Raw genomic sequence first — 15997 nt, 5'->3', positions numbered from 1 at the left:
GACATTTATTCCATGAAGGATAAGTATTGTAATCATTGGTACCAGTATGTATTGACTGGTGGCCATGCTGAAGCAAAGAGGAGAATGAAATGAAGGTACTATTGGGTTTACCTCTAGTATACTAAGGGAGATTGAAAGGAGACCATTATTTTTTAGGACAGATAACAAGACTGCAGTTGACATACTAGGATGTGTCAAGATTAATAGCTTGTCTACAAGAATGGCCAGAATAGCATGCAATCTTTTAGATCACAGTTGGAAGGTCGAATACATAATATGCTGAAGAAACCAGAGTATCATTGTTTGTCTATGTTTTCTTTTAGTAAAAGAAGAAAGAGAGGTAGAACTAGAAGGGACTGAATAATGTTTAATTGCAAGCGTTGATACGCACTTAGTGGATTGTGGCAGGACAGATGTGTGGGTTGAAGCTTTATTTAAGGCTAAAGTTATGCTAAAAGATAGGGATAGGATGAGTGGGCGGCCAAAAGAAAGCATTTTAGAACTCCTTTTACAGGAATACAGAAAAGTAGCTGATGAATTATGTGAGGAAGCAGCCTGATTAGTGAGAGGTGATAAGTTTATTATTCCTATTGAGTTACATAGGGAAATGGTTAATTAGACATTTAGAGTGCCTGCAACTAAAGAGATTTTACGGGGAGGAAATTGTACATGGATACGGATTTTCTGTGCCTCTCTAATGGACAGCCATCTTTGCACATGCAAAATTTGACAGCGTGTGCAGACATTTATGTATATTTCTACTAGTAAGCTGAATGTTCTGGTATTTGCACAGTGCACTCACATACTATCTGTGACCATGAGCCCTTTTTTAAAATACACCCACTGGTATTACAGTACTCATTGAGACAGATCTCTTTTCAGTTTAAAACCATTTAATTCTATAGCCACAAAGGATGTGCAAGCAGGAAATGTAGCACAATTGTTAAGTGAAAGGATTACAGATGGTTGTTTCTGGATGACTCACGCCATGAAAAGACAACAGTTCAGTAAACAGAGTGGAAACTCTTTCTGAGGTCGATACATATGTAATATCGAAAACTGGCAATTAAATATATGTGTTACATTTAACTTATTAGCCGTGCATGATAGCTTGCTTCTTTGTTTTTTTTTTACAAAAGAAGCAAACTGTACTCAAAAGATATAAGGGGGACAAAAGTTAACTCAAGGGTCTTGGTTGGTATTAGTGGAATAATTCTTCAAATGTACTGAGCACATGTGTGTTTGGCCAGCCAAACACACATGCTCACAGGGCTCCTAGCCTGCACAGGCTCCTAGTCTACCTGGGAGCGCCCAGCCATGGCACTCCCAGCCAAGACTGAAGTTGCTCTAAGCAGCACCAGGATTGGCGCTGGGCAGGCGGGGAGCCTGTGCCTGCTGCACCAGCGAGACGGGAGGCGACAGAGGAGCGGCACAGCACAGCACAGGAGGGAAGGGTAAGTGTTTTCTTGAAAATATTTCTGTATTTCATTTAATTCTCTCCCCTTTTAAAAGAGGTTGACACCTATGTGCTGGTCTAGAACATAATTACTTAGGCTGTTACGAGGCTGTTTCAAATATGAATGACCCACTAGGTCTGCAATTTTTCAATACATGGAAAAACCAAGAGTCAATAAAAACAGGTGCCAGGGTGACCGCAGCAAGATTTTCAAGGTGGAGACATGGACAATCACCTAAGTGATAATTGCTTAAGTACCCACATATTCCTTTACTCGTCCACCTATACAATCCTCTGTAAGATAAGCACCTGTTCCAGATCACCTGGCTGGGGGCATCTCCGATCACTCCCCTTTGTGGGTGGTCTACAGTTCGGAATGTGAGCAGAAGCATACACAGATAACACGGAATCCTTGGTATCTCAAACTCCTGAAAATTAAGTCGCTGTTCCGTTTTCTCTTTTATAACTCCTTTATTGCCATCAATCAATCAATTCATCCAAACCTGGCAGATCACAGATAGCAACCGCTCACTGCCTTACAATCTTTTTTCCACATTCCCTATTCTAATTCCATCTCCTGTTGTTAAGCAGTCGCTAGGACCTCATTGTTCTAATACCCCTTAACACAACATATCTCCCTTCCAATAATAACAAAACTATATACATGAACTACCATAACACACACACTTCTCATATCGTCGCCTAGTGTATACCTAGTGTATTCTATACTAACACACACCACTAGATGTACTACTCTGTGTAATAATCTTTCGGATAACATGTTTTTGTTATCACTCTCTCCCTTCCTCATCCACATCACACCCCTCTCATCACTCCTTCCATTGTTTCCATAACCATCCTCTTTCCACTCTTGCATTTCCAAATCATTATATTTGACCACACTTCTCATATTCCATCTCCTTCTATCATCCAATTCCACACTGCATCTCCGAACTCTGACTACCTGCTTAGGCGTAGCATTTGAATAAACCCTTCCTGGTTCCTCCCCACAGCCTGGTCCTCACCCAGTCCCCAACCGTAAACCTACACTCCTTTCTTCTACTCATCATTCTTCCATCATAATTTCCTTGCATTTTCTCAACCTGACTTAGCAATTTCTTTTCATCTACCTCTCCTTTACCTGTTTTTCCCACCCAACCAAGTACAGCTTTGGAACATGGTTTTCTTCCTTTTAATAACATGAAAGGTGTCTCCATTGTAATGGAATGCGGAGTGGTGTGATAACTACACAACACACTCCTAATCTCCTTCTTCCAATTTAGCCCATTTTGAAGAGACAATTGTATATTCTTACCTAACGCCCTGTTGAACCTTTCCACTAATCCATTTTCCCTAGGATGTGCAACAGCTGCCTTAATGTGCTTAACACCACAGCATTTTAAATAATCTTCAAATTCACTAGATGTAAACTGAGGACCATTACCAGTCACTACATCTTCAGGATAACCCTCTCTTCTCCATATTTCTTCACAGAACTCTACAATCATACTCAACTTGATATCTTTCACCACACTAAATTCTGGCCTTTTGGAATGATAATCCATCATAAAATTGCATAGCTTTTCCCACTTTCACCAAATTCAAACGGACCACACATATCCATACCCACCTTCTGCTATGGTTTGCATGGAAACGGCATAGGAACAAAAGGAGTTCTCTCACTAACATGTCTTGTCACTAAACTCACAACACAGACAATTCTTCACATACCTTTCCACATCCCAATCCATACCTGGCCACCAGAAATCCTCCCTTGCTTTCCTTTTCATACCCAACATACCCCCATGTCCTTCATGCAGAATTTCAACACTTTATCCCTTAATTTATTTGGCACAATCTTGTCCCCTCTCCTTAAAGGACCGTTCTGTTCAGATAGTTCTGACCACACATTCTTATAATTTGCCACCATCCTGGCATCCTCTTCCAGTTTCAACCAATGCTTGTTCAAACTCTTCTTCAACACTTGCATTTCGACATCCTCATTCATTGTCGTCTTCCATACATCTTCAAGTAAAGCTTTAGTTTTCATAATTTGTATGCCCGCCACCAGCCAATCTCCATCTTCCTCTTCATTAGTCCCTTGTATTGGAAATCTTGACAAACAATTGGCATTCACATTTACCACACCCGGTACATACTTCACTGTAAAAGTATACTCTTGCAGTTTGTATGTCCACTTAGCAATTCTCGAAGATGCTCGACTGGCACTCTTTGTGGTAAAAATGTCAACTAACAGTTTATGATCTGAACTTAACTCAAATTTTCTTCCCCACACATAATTCTTAAAATATTGAATTCCCCACCAACAAGCAAGTGCTTCCTTTTCTACTGCAGAACAAGTCACCTCAGCACCCTTCAAGGTCCTTGAAGTAAATGCTACAATGTGTTCTTTCCCTTTATCTACTTGCATCAAAACCTCACCCAAACCATACATACTAGCATCGGTTGATATTATAGTATGATTTTGCATTACAAGAGGTTTCAGCTCAACAGCATTAACAATACTTCTTTTGAGCTTTTCAAACGCTTGTTGACATTACTCAGACCATACATACTTCAGATTTTTTTTCAATAATGTACGCAACGGTTGTGCTATACCAGCGAAATTCTTCACAAATTTAGCATAATAATCCGCCAAACCCAGGAATCATCTTAACTGGTCTTTATCAGCCGGTCATGGTGCTTTTTCAATTGCCTCCATCAAACTAACTTTCAGTTTTGTACAATCCCGAGATGTCGTATGACCTAAATACTCAACACTCTTGTATACAAATTTGCATTGATTCACCTCAACAATCAGTCCTGCTTTCTCCAAAATTCCACACACCTTCCTCATCACTTTGTCATGTTCAACCACATTTCCTGCCAACTCCAAAACATCACCCTGAAAAAATCTTACATTCTCCACACCACCTAACAAACTTTGCATAACCCTTTGAAACACTGCTGAAGCAGGTGCAAGACCAAATGACATGCGTATAAATCTAAATGCACCTTCAGGCATGACAAAGGATTTAAGATGTTTTGACTCTGGATGTAACATGATCTGATGGTGAGCACTTGATAAATCAAGAGTTGAATAAACTTTCTCCCCCTGGATTCCAGCTAATAACTCATTTATATTACGTATGGGATGTCTATCTATCCATATATTGTCATTAAGGTCTCTCAAATCCACACACATCATGATCCTGCCATTAGGCTTCCAAGCTAAAACCATTCCGATGACTCAATCCTCTATATCACCCCTATTTCCCACAATTTTGACAATTCTGCTTTTAGCGTATCCCTCAACACCACTGGTACATTTCTTACTTTGTGCACCTTTGGTCTTGCACCATCTTTCAACATGATTTTATATTGGAATTTGTTTAGACATCCCAACTTGTCACCAAACAAGTTAGGAAATTCAGTTTTCCATTTCTCTGTATCATAAGGCAACACAGTTAAAACTTGTTCTTCAGCATTAGGATTTAACAACACTTTCAATGCTCTTTGTTCATTCCATCCTAATAAACACCGACCAGTCTCAACTACATATACCCAACATATGATTTCTCTTTGTTTGAACACTATACATCCTTGAAAACAACCCACACTAGGTATCCTGTTTCCTCCATACCCAACTAGTTCCACTTTAGATATGAATAAATCATTCTCTCCTAGTTTGTGCCAAAACTCCTTATTGATGAACGAATACGGAGAACATGAATCCGCCCACATATGTATCGATATACCATTTATACTCACAACACATTTTGTGGGTCTATATTGATCATTGTCTATTGAGAGAGCGTAGTTTAAACAATACATATATTAATGTGAAATGCTTAACAATACTGCACATAGAAAACGACAATAATTAGTTATTTGCTTAACGTGCATTTGAATTATGATTATGATAACATGAACTAATGACAATAATGAGTAGACTTGTTTGTGATATGATTAATCAAGCTTATATTCGTATTTACGATATTGCAATGAAAATCTTATAGGCCTTAAGTTAGCGTGAGTCGAAGATTTAGCCATGTAACTCCCATATTAAAGCATTTTTTTCTGTTTTCCAGTGTGCTGACTCGCAAAGGGCCATGACCCAGTATTTGTTCTTTTCCTCGTTTTATGTAACAATAATGGTTTTCTTCCCATCCGCATATTAGCTGTTTCTGCAATGGACTTTATACAGTTTGCAACAGAAGTAAAAGTATTCAAGGACATTCGACCATGGAAAAGAGAACTTTTGACCCGAGGAACGTGCCAAGGCAATGACACCCTCCGGATGTGCCACCTACGAAGACGTCAATTATGAAGACCAATCAAAGTGTTATAAATTATCGTGGGGTGACAATTTGGATTACCTAATGTATAATCTGATAGGTTGAAGATAGTTGGGTATACCAAATATCCAATAGAATTTTGGGGGAAGGTATTGCGAAAAAGGGATAAAAACTCATGACACAGAAGGGTTGAGGGAATTAGGTAGGGAATGATATCAATTGCATCCAGAAACTCTGTCACTCTGTTTGGTGATTTGAGACTTAAACAAACCATCTTCATCCATAGACTGCCCCTATACACTTTTCCTCCTTATGAGGGAAGTGTTCCCTGTCCCTTTAGACGAAGTAGACTGACGGCGATCTAACTGATGTCCTGAAGACGAAGACTGATCCTGTATGCTGACTTATTCCGAGGAGGGTAATTATGACAATGCTATTGAAATTTGTATGTTTGCTTTTCCTTTCTCGGTACCAACTGCTGTATTTTTGAATAGAGACCTTAGTTAGATGTTTTCTAAATTGGTGTTCTAAACCATTTTGCTTGAAGTCCAACATGCTGATGCTAATCAGTGGTTAGGCAAGGTGATCACCCAGACTGACACAACAGACGAGACTGACATTGCGCTATGCTGAACTGAGATGTATACGACATTCTATGTACTTTAACCTATGTTTATCTTATGTTGGAGCTTTTATGTTTGTGATCTTTGCATTATCAAAGTCTTATCCTAGCTGCCATATCGTGACTATGCTCTTTTGCTTCATGGTTTTGAGATTGACACTTCTATTATTAGATTGTAATCAATAGGGAATAAAATTCACAAAATTCTAATAAGGTGTGGTTATTCATGACTGAAAGGTCATGGTTGCGCCGACAATTTAATCAATGTCTTTATCCAAAGTAAAGTATATTGTGGTGATAAATAGTGGTGACGTCATTGATATATTACTCGACATCAGTTATCTCGGTCTGCGGTGTCTCACCACTGGGTCAAAAGATTCATCGACCTAAAACGAGTCCTAATGTGTATAAAATTGACATAAAGGTACGCGTTAACACTAACATAAGAATATTGTCTCTCCGTATCTCTTCCTCAGTAGTGACATCGTTAAGCAGTAACACTTCTATGTGATCATTGTCATCATCATCATCATCATCATCATCATCGAATGATGTATGGCTTTCTTTCTGAACACCATTTCGTAACAAATTCACACTCTTTTTTTTAGCACATTCCTTTGATTACATACTTTAGAGAAATGTCCCACTCTGTTGCGTTTGAAACACTTGGCACTTATAGCAGGGCAATTCATTGAAGATGTTTAATGCTTCTGCAGCTATAGCACATTTTCATTACGTCCCCAATGCTGTTGCTTCTGTTATATTATTTACTTTTGTCAATTGTTTGTACAGATATGTCAACTGCATCTTTTTTTTCTAACTCCTTAACGTATTGTGAAGTATCCTCAATACATTTTGCAACTACTATCGCTTCATCTAACAACGGATCTTTCAAACTTAACAACTTCTCTTGGATTCTTATATTTTTAGTGTGATTTATCAATTGATCTCCAATTATTTCCTCATGTAATTCACTGAATGTTAAAGTGTTTGCTAATGTCCGCAATGCACTGACATGCTGATCAATAGACTCATGGGGAGCTTGTGTTCTAGAAAAAAACTTATGACTTTCCACAACAATGCTTGTCTTTCTACTGTAATGATTTTCTAACACCCCCATTGCTTTAACATACACATCTTCTTCATCCACTTTCTTATCCGATCCACACTCACCATTCATAATAACACTCACAAACGGCAAAGTCTTCAATACTTTCCTACCTTCAACACCTAAATTATGCGGCAACGAAGCCAGTTTTCTTTTAGCTGTAAAAATAGCCCCACCCAAAGCCTCTAAGTAAGTTTCAAACGCCTCTTGCCAATCCTCCCAAGGCATACTTGGTTCTCCAGGCATTGCCAAAAATGTGGGTGGAGGTGCTATTGATTGCATAATATGATCTTATATAATTAGTATAAACATAGAAAAAAAACGTAGACCACACACCGTAGGTACACTCAGGTGTGCTTGTCACCGTATCAACTCAAAAGTAATCCTTGAAACGCTCCTCCAATCGAGTACAAAACTGAATGATCCTTGCAGCTCTGCCACCAAAAAATGAATGCTCCATGTAGAAATCGTTGTGCGTTCCTCCAGCCAAATATAAAAATTGTTCTCTGAAGCTCTGCTGCTAAAAATAAACGCTCCGTGTAATATCAATATGTACCGTCGATATGAATCGTACGTCTATTACACAAACAGTCCATTTTCTAATGGCAATTTCCCTTGTTTCCCTGATGCTCTACTGATGACGTTTGTTTTCACAGGTGATTCCTCTTAGCACCGTGACGTCAGCCACACTCACTGCAGAGCTCGAGAACGCCACAAGCACTCGCTTCAAAAAACAATATGCAAGTGAGAGTAAACAGTTCCTCACAAAGTAAGAACTTTGTTAAAGTTTGCACAATTTCCTTTCCTTTTTCCTTTTTCATGTCTTTACGCGTTATTACCTGATTCCTGCTGACTGTCATCCATAAACAAATGACTGCAATTTCACGTGTAAACACTGTTCTCTCCCACATGTACCACAGACCAAGGGTGTTCTAACCTGTTCCTACTCACTGTACTCTGTTTCGTGGATGCACCTCCTCACATTGCCAATACTCCTACCACCTCTACGATAAGTTGAGGTGTTTAAGCAACACAGCCAGTGTCGCCACACAAATTTCTGCAGCATTGCTTCAAAAAAAATATTGCCAGGGTCGGTTCACATGAATGGATCCCATCCTTGTTCCCTCTTTAACCGGTTCTGTGCAGAGGACGTAGTGGTTACGTCCTTCGGTACAGTACTGCTGCGCCGAGGACGTAACCATTACGTCCTCGGCACACAGCCCAGAGGGAGCGATCTCGCTCCCTCTGTGTGCTTCCCCCCACCCCCCAAAGGCAGGGTTGGAAGGGGAAGCCCTTCCCCTTCCACCCCGCCCCCTCAGCCCCCCATAATGACATCAGCGCGCGATCGCGCGCTGACTTCTTTACAGGGTGCCGGTTGCACAGGAAGCCATTTGCTTCCTGTGTGGCAAAAGAGGAAGAGGTGAGTTTCTCTTCCCGGTGGGTGGGGGGTTTGCAAAAAGAGGCACAGAGGGAAAGGAAAGGGTTTTCCTTTCCCCCGGTGTCTCTTTGAGCATTTCTGCTGCCCGATCGCATTGCAATCGGGCAGCAGGAATGCCCACTAGACGGCAGGGATTTTTTTGTTTTGTTATTTATGTGTGATTTGAGTGTTGGGGAGCGGCCCCTTGGGCAAGGTTCGCTCCCCTTTTGGGGGCAAAATATTAACGCCCATTTCTGCCCCCCTTGGGAGCATTTTGGCCTACTATTTTAGGCTGATCTGCCCCCAAGAGGGGCAGAAACCACTGGAACGCCAGGGATGTTTTTATTTTTGTTTATTTATATGGAGGGGTGCCCCCTTGGGCAAGGGGCGCAGGGGCCAAGGGGGCATAGAACCGTTGGCCTTTTCTGCCCCCCTTGGAGGCAGATCGGCCTATTTTTTTTAGGTCCATCTGCCCCCAAGGGGGGTCAGAAGCCACTTAGGCACCAGGGATTGTGTGTTTAGTGGATGGGAGGAGGCCCCTTGGGCAAGGGTCGCTCCCCTTTGGGGGGCATGTCTTTTAGGGCCATTTCTGCCCCCTTGGGGGCAGATCAGCCTATTATTTTTAGGCTGATCTGCCCCCAAGGGGGCAGAAACCACTAGAACGCCAGGGATTTTTTTTATATGTTTATTTTTGTGGGGGGGCGTCCCCTTGGGCAAGGGGCGCCCCCAAGGGGGGCATTGACCTGTTGGCCATTTCTGCCCCCCTTGGGGGCAGGTGGGCCTATTTTTTTTAGGCCCCTCTGCCCTCAAGGGGGGCAGAAGCCACTTGGACACCAGGGATAGTGTTTGTGTGTGTTAGTGGATGGGGGGGCCCTTGGGCAAGGGTCGCCCCCCCTTTGAGGGCACATGTACCAAGGCCATTTCTGCACCCCTTGGAGACAGATCGGCCTATTATTTTTAGGCTGATCTGGCAGAAACCACTAGGAAGCCAGGGATTTTTTTTATTTGTTTATTTTTGTGGGGGGGCATCCCCTTGGGCACGGGGCACCCCCCTAAGGGGGGCATTGACCTGTTGGCCATTTCTGCCCCCCTTGGGGACAGATGGGCCTATTCTTTTGGGCCCATATTAGACACCAGGGATATTGTGTGTGTGTGTTAGTGGATGGGGGGGGCCTTGGGCAAGGGTCGCCCCCCCTTTGGGGGCACATATACCAAGGCCATTTCTGCACCCCTTGGAGACAGATCAGACTATTATTTTTAGGCTGATCTGCCCCCAAGGGGGGCAGAAACCACTTGAACGCCAGTTTTTTTTTTTTTTTGTGTGGGGGGGTGTCCCCTTGGGCACGGGGCGCCCCCCCAAGAGGGGCATTGACCTGTTGGCCATTTCTGCCCCCCTATTTTTTTTCTAGTTCAAAGCTTTTGCTTTATTTGCTGTGGCTCCTTGCGGTTTTGGCGGTGGTTGACCTGCGGTTTGCATAGCTACATGTTTTAGGTAAGTAAAAACAATTTACTCCAAAGGAGTATTGTTGCCATGCATGAATGACATGTTTGTAGGGGGTGTACTAAATGCAGGATTGTGTGTGAAATTGTCCTTAGATTTGTGCACAATGATATTTGTTTTGTCTTATTTCTAATTTGCTTTTCTTTCTTTCTTTTTAGTGGGATATCATTGGTGATTGCTGTGTTTGTGCAGAGTTGCTGCTGGTGAATCAAGCTTTTTCAGGCAAGTGAGCGGTATGGTTTTTGAGTTTATAACTCTTACTAATAAAGCTACACTTTGTTACTTATCTTACACAGTGCTGGTTGTTGGTGTGAATTTGTCCAGTTAATTTTAGTAGGAAAGATCATGGCTAGCAGCAGGATGACCGCTCAGCAGGTGGTTGGAATGCTTTTTGAGTCATTGTCTGATCATGATTATGAGACGGACTCTGCATCTGAGGCAGAGGGGGAAGTGAGAGATTCTGGCAGTGATGTTTCTGTTGGAGAAGAATCTTCCGATGAGGAAGCCACACTCAGTGCAGATGAAGGGCCTGTTTTAGAGGAGGATACTGATGTGCCATTAGTGCAGCAACCTGGGGCTGAAAGGTTTCCCGTTATAAGACCTGATCTCTGGGTTGCCCCAAACATGGAGCAGCCAGAGTTGCCTGACTTTACTGGTCTCCCGGGGTGTAGCACCAATACAGAGAACTTTTTGCCTGTCAATTTCTTTGAGTTATTCATGGATGATGTGTTTTTGGAAGAGATTGTTGAGCAGACTAATTTGTATGCGGAGCAGCATTTGAGGGACAACGCTGCTAGACTTAGGCCACACTCTAGAGCTGCCCAGTGGATTCCCACAAATTTGGACGAGATAAAAAACTTTTTGGGTTTGACTTTTTTGATGGGGTTGATAAGGAAGCTGTCACTGGCTTCTTATTGGTCTACTAGTCCCTTGATGGCAACAGCTATATTTCCTGCGACCATGAGTCGTAATCGGTATTTGCTTCTTCTTAGGATGCTGCATTTTGTTGACAATGCATTAGCCTTGCCACGAGATCACCCAGATTCTGACCGTCTTTTTAAGATTAGGCCTGTCCTTGATCATTTTGTAGATCGGTTTTCGGAGGTCTATGTTCCAGGCAAAGAGATAAGTGTGGACGAGTCTTTGGTCCTCTTCAAGGGTCGTTTGGTTTTTAGGCAGTACATTCCTAGCAAAAGGCACGATATGGAATTAAATTGTATATGCTGTCTGAAAGTAGTACAGGATATGTGTATAGTTTCCGTGTCTACAATGGTAGGGATTACAATATTGACCCCCCTGGTTGTCCTCCCACTTTTGGAGCCACTGAGAAAATTGTGTGGGATCTTGGTAGACGACTGTTCAACAAAGGTCACCATTTGTATGTAGATAACTTCTACACTGGAGTGCAGTTGTTCAAGGAATTGTTTAAAGTGAACACTGTTGCTTGTGGCACAATTCGTTGTAACCGGAAAGGCTATCCAAGGGAGCTTGTTTGTAAAAAACCTGAGAGGGGATATTGCTGTGCATTGCGGAATGATGAGCTGCTAACTTTGAAATTTTCAGACAAGAGGGATGTCTACATGCTAAGTACCATCCATGATGAGAGTACTTCCCCCGTGACTGTTTGGGGCCAGATTGCTGAAGTGCGCAAACCTGTGTGCATTTTAGATTATAATAAGCACATGGGAGGTGTAGATAGAGTTGATCAGAGGTTGGAACCTTATACTGCTATTCGTAAGTCTCACTTTTGGTATATGAAGTTAGCAATTCACCTCTTCCACTTCGCAACCTTTAATGCTTTTATTGTGTTTAGGGATAGGTCTCCAGAGTCAAGGATGACATTTGTGAAATTTCAGGAGTCAGTGATAGGAACCCTTATTGTGGTGGAACAGGCCAGAGTTCCTAGAGAAGCAGTGGTGGAGGATGTGGCTAGATTGAAAGATCGCCACTTTGCTGAGCACATTCCTCCCACACCCAAAAAAGACTTTCCAGCTAAGAAATGTAGAGTGTGTTTTCAAAGAGGTATCCGGAGGGAGACTTGAATGTACTGCCCAGATTGTCCTTCAAAGCCTGGGCTGTGTGTCGTGGTTGTTTTAAGAATTACCACACCCAGAAGAATTACTGGGAACAACCATGAGTGTAAACTCATGTCTGTTTTGTATTTTCATGTGTTCAGTTTCATGGTTAGCAGTTCTGTCATGTACTTAGTTAGAGCTTTTGGGTTTGTAGTTTTGTAATTATTTCTACTTAGTTAGGGGTTCCTCTGTTTCAAAAAAAAAAAATGATGCCATTGTGTGTGGAGTGGGGCTTGGCTGAGGGTGTACATAGTGTACATATTGACTTGCTGTTGGCTACTGCAACACACTGCCAGCCAAACACCAGTCCACACACTCCCATCAGCTGGTGTGATTGTTGTATCAGGCATGTGGGCGTATGTAAGTGATGGGCCCTTGAGTGGTGCTGTCTGTCGATGTGAGTGTTGTAATGTGCTGGGTCCGTGGCTGGCGGTGTGAATGGTCTTGTGCGTGTCATGTATGAAAGGTGTGTGAATGGACTGTAAAGCAGTTGGTGCCTTGTCGCGGCTTTACAGCTCACGAGCTGTGAGTCATTGGTTCAGTTTTTTGCCTTTCAGTTATTAACAGTGCATTTCATTTTTGTGAAATCTCTTGTTAATAAAATTTGATCCACTGAACCATCACTCACCCTCGTGCCAAATCCAACCAGTATGTGTGGTAAAAATGACAAAACCTGCTCCGCTGTAATCAGGCGTCGCAGCACACCTGTGACACGCTAGGTGCCTCGGGTGGGACCCCGATGATGAAGCATGCCACCAACTTGGTTGTTGGGTGAGGGGTCTTTTTCACATAACCTAAGTGCATTTCTTTTCACAATTTTAGTGTTTGGCACATCACAAACGTATGTGGACACATCAAAATGATATATTACAAAACTACCTGTTTTGGGGGTGTGGGGGCACCTATGTTTTTGGTCCTGGGTGCAGCCTTCATTTAGGGAAACCTACCAAACCCAGACATTTTTTAAAACTAGACACCCCAAGGAGTCCAGGGAGGTGTGGCTTGAGTGGATCCCCCAACATTTTCTCACCCAGACTCCTCTGTAAACCTCAAAATTTGCTTAAAAAAGCATATTTTCCTGACTTTTCTTAGTAGGATCACCGCTCCAGCACAAAATTCCTACTCCCCAGTGTTCCCCTCAATCTCCCAAATAAAATGGCACCTCACTTATGTGGGTCCCCAAAGCAGAGTCAGCCTAAAGATGTATAAAAGAAGAATATGTCCTTATAAACTCGCTGTGCTATCCCCTCTATCTCTACAAGTTTTGGGCCTTATTCTGTTGCAGGCACCTGGCCCACCCACACAGGTGAGGTATCATTTTTACCGGGAGACTTGGGGGAACGCTGGGTGGAAGGAAATTTGTGGCTCCTCTCAGATTCCAGAACTTTCTGTCACCGAAATGTGAGGAAAATGTGTTTTTTTAGCCACATTTTGAGGTTTGCAAAGGATTCTGGGTAACAGAACCTGGTCAGAGCCCCACAAGTCACCCCATCTTGGATTCCCCTAGATCTCTAGTTTTCAAAAATGCACAGCTTTGGTAGGTTTCCCTAGGTGCCGGCTGAGCTAGAGGCCAAAATCTACAGGTAGGCACTTTGCAAAAAACGGCTCTGTTTTCTGTCAAAAAATGGGATGTGCCCACGTTGTGTTTTGGGACATTTCCAGTCGCGGGCGCTAGGCCTACCCACACAAGTGAGGTATCATTTTTATCGGCAGACTTGGGGGAACGCTGGGTGGAAGGAAATTTGTGGCTCCTCTCAGATTCCAGAACTTTCTATCACCGAAATATGAGGAAAATGTGTTTTTTTAGCCAAATTTTGAGGTTTGCAAAGGATTCTGGGTAACAGAACCTGGTCAGAGCCCCACAAGTCACCCCATCTTGGATTCCCCTAGGTCTCTAGTTTTCAAAAATGCACAGGTTTGGTAGGTTTCCCTAGGTGCCGGCTGAGCTAGAGGCCGAAATCTACAGGTAGGCACTTTGCAAAAAACAGCCCTGTTTTCTGTGAAAAAATGGGATGTGTCCACGTCGTGTTTTGGGGCATATCCTGTTGCGGGCGCTAGGCCTACCCACACAAGTGAGGTACCATTTTATCGGAAGACTTGGGGGAACGCTGGGTGGAAGGAAATTTGTGGCTCCTCTCAGATTCCAGAACTTTCTGTCACCGAAATGTGAGGAAAATGTGTTTTTTAGCCAAATGTTGAGGTTTGCAAAGGACTCTGGGTAACAGAACCTGGTCAGAGCCCCACAAGTCACCCCATCTTGGATTCCCCTAGGTTTCTAGTTTTCAAAAATGCACAGGTTTGGTAGGTTTCCCTAGGTGCCGGCTGAGCTAGAGGCCAAAATCTACAGGTAGGCACTTTACAAAAAACGGCTCTGTTTTCTGTGAAAAAATGTGATGTGTCCACGTTGTGTTTTGGGGCATATCCTGTCGCGGCCGCTAGGCCTACCCACACAAATGAGGTACCATTTTTATCGGAAGACTTGGGGGAACGCTGGGTGGAAGGAAATTTGTGGCTCCTCTCAGATTCCAGAACTTTCTGTCACTGAAATGACAGGAAAAAGTGTTTTTTTAGCCAAATTTTGAGGTTTGCAAAGGATTCTGGGTAACTGAGCTTGGTCAGAGCCCCACAAGTCACCCCATCTTGGATTCCCCTAGGTCTCTAGTTTTCAAAAATGCACAGGTTTGGTAGGTTTCCCTAGGTGCCGGCTGAGCTAGAGGCCAAAATCCACAGGTAGGCACTATGCAAAAAACAGCTGTGTTTTCTGTGAAAAAATGGGATGTGTCCACGTTGTGTTTTGGGACATATCCTGTCGCGGGCGCTAGGCCTACCCACACAAGTGAGGTACCATTTTTATCGGCCGACTTGGGGGAACGCTGGGTGGAAGGAAATTTGTGGCTCTTCTCAGATTCCAGAACTTTCTGTCACCGAAATATGAGGTAAATTTGTTTTTTTAGCCAAATTTTGAGGTTTGCAAAGGATTCTGGGTAACAGAGCCTGGTCAAAGCCCCACAAGTCACCCCATCTTGGATTCACCTAGGTCTCTAGTTTTCAAAAATGCACAGGTTTAGTAGGTTTCCCTAGGTGCCGGCTGAGCTAGAGGCCAAAATCTACAGGTAGGCACTTTGCAAAAAACAGCTGTGTTTTCTGTGAAAAAATGGGATGTGTCCACGTTGTGTTTTGGGGCATATCCTGTCACGGGCGCTAGGCCTACCCACACAAGTGAGGTACCATTTTTATCGGAAGACTTGGGGGAACGTTGGGTGGAAGGAAATTTGTGGGCTCCTCTCAGATTCCAGAACTTTCTGTCACCGAAATATGAGGAAAAAGTGTTTTTTAACCAAAGTTTGAGGTTTGCAAAGGATTCTGGGTAACAGAACCTGGTCAGAGCCCCACAAGTCACCCCATCTTGGATTCCCCTAGGCCTCTAGTTTTCAAAAATGCACAGGTTTGGTAGGTTTCCCTAGGTGCCGGCTGAGCTAGAGGCCGAAATCTACAGGTAGGCACGTTTGCAAAAAACAGC

The sequence above is a fragment of the Pleurodeles waltl genome, chromosome 8, assembly GCF_031143425.1.
Source record: "Pleurodeles waltl isolate 20211129_DDA chromosome 8, aPleWal1.hap1.20221129, whole genome shotgun sequence".
In the NCBI taxonomy this organism is placed as follows: domain Eukaryota; kingdom Metazoa; phylum Chordata; class Amphibia; order Caudata; family Salamandridae; genus Pleurodeles; species Pleurodeles waltl.
The sequence above is the reverse complement of the archived record's forward strand: the minus strand, read 5'-3'. Positions refer to the sequence as shown.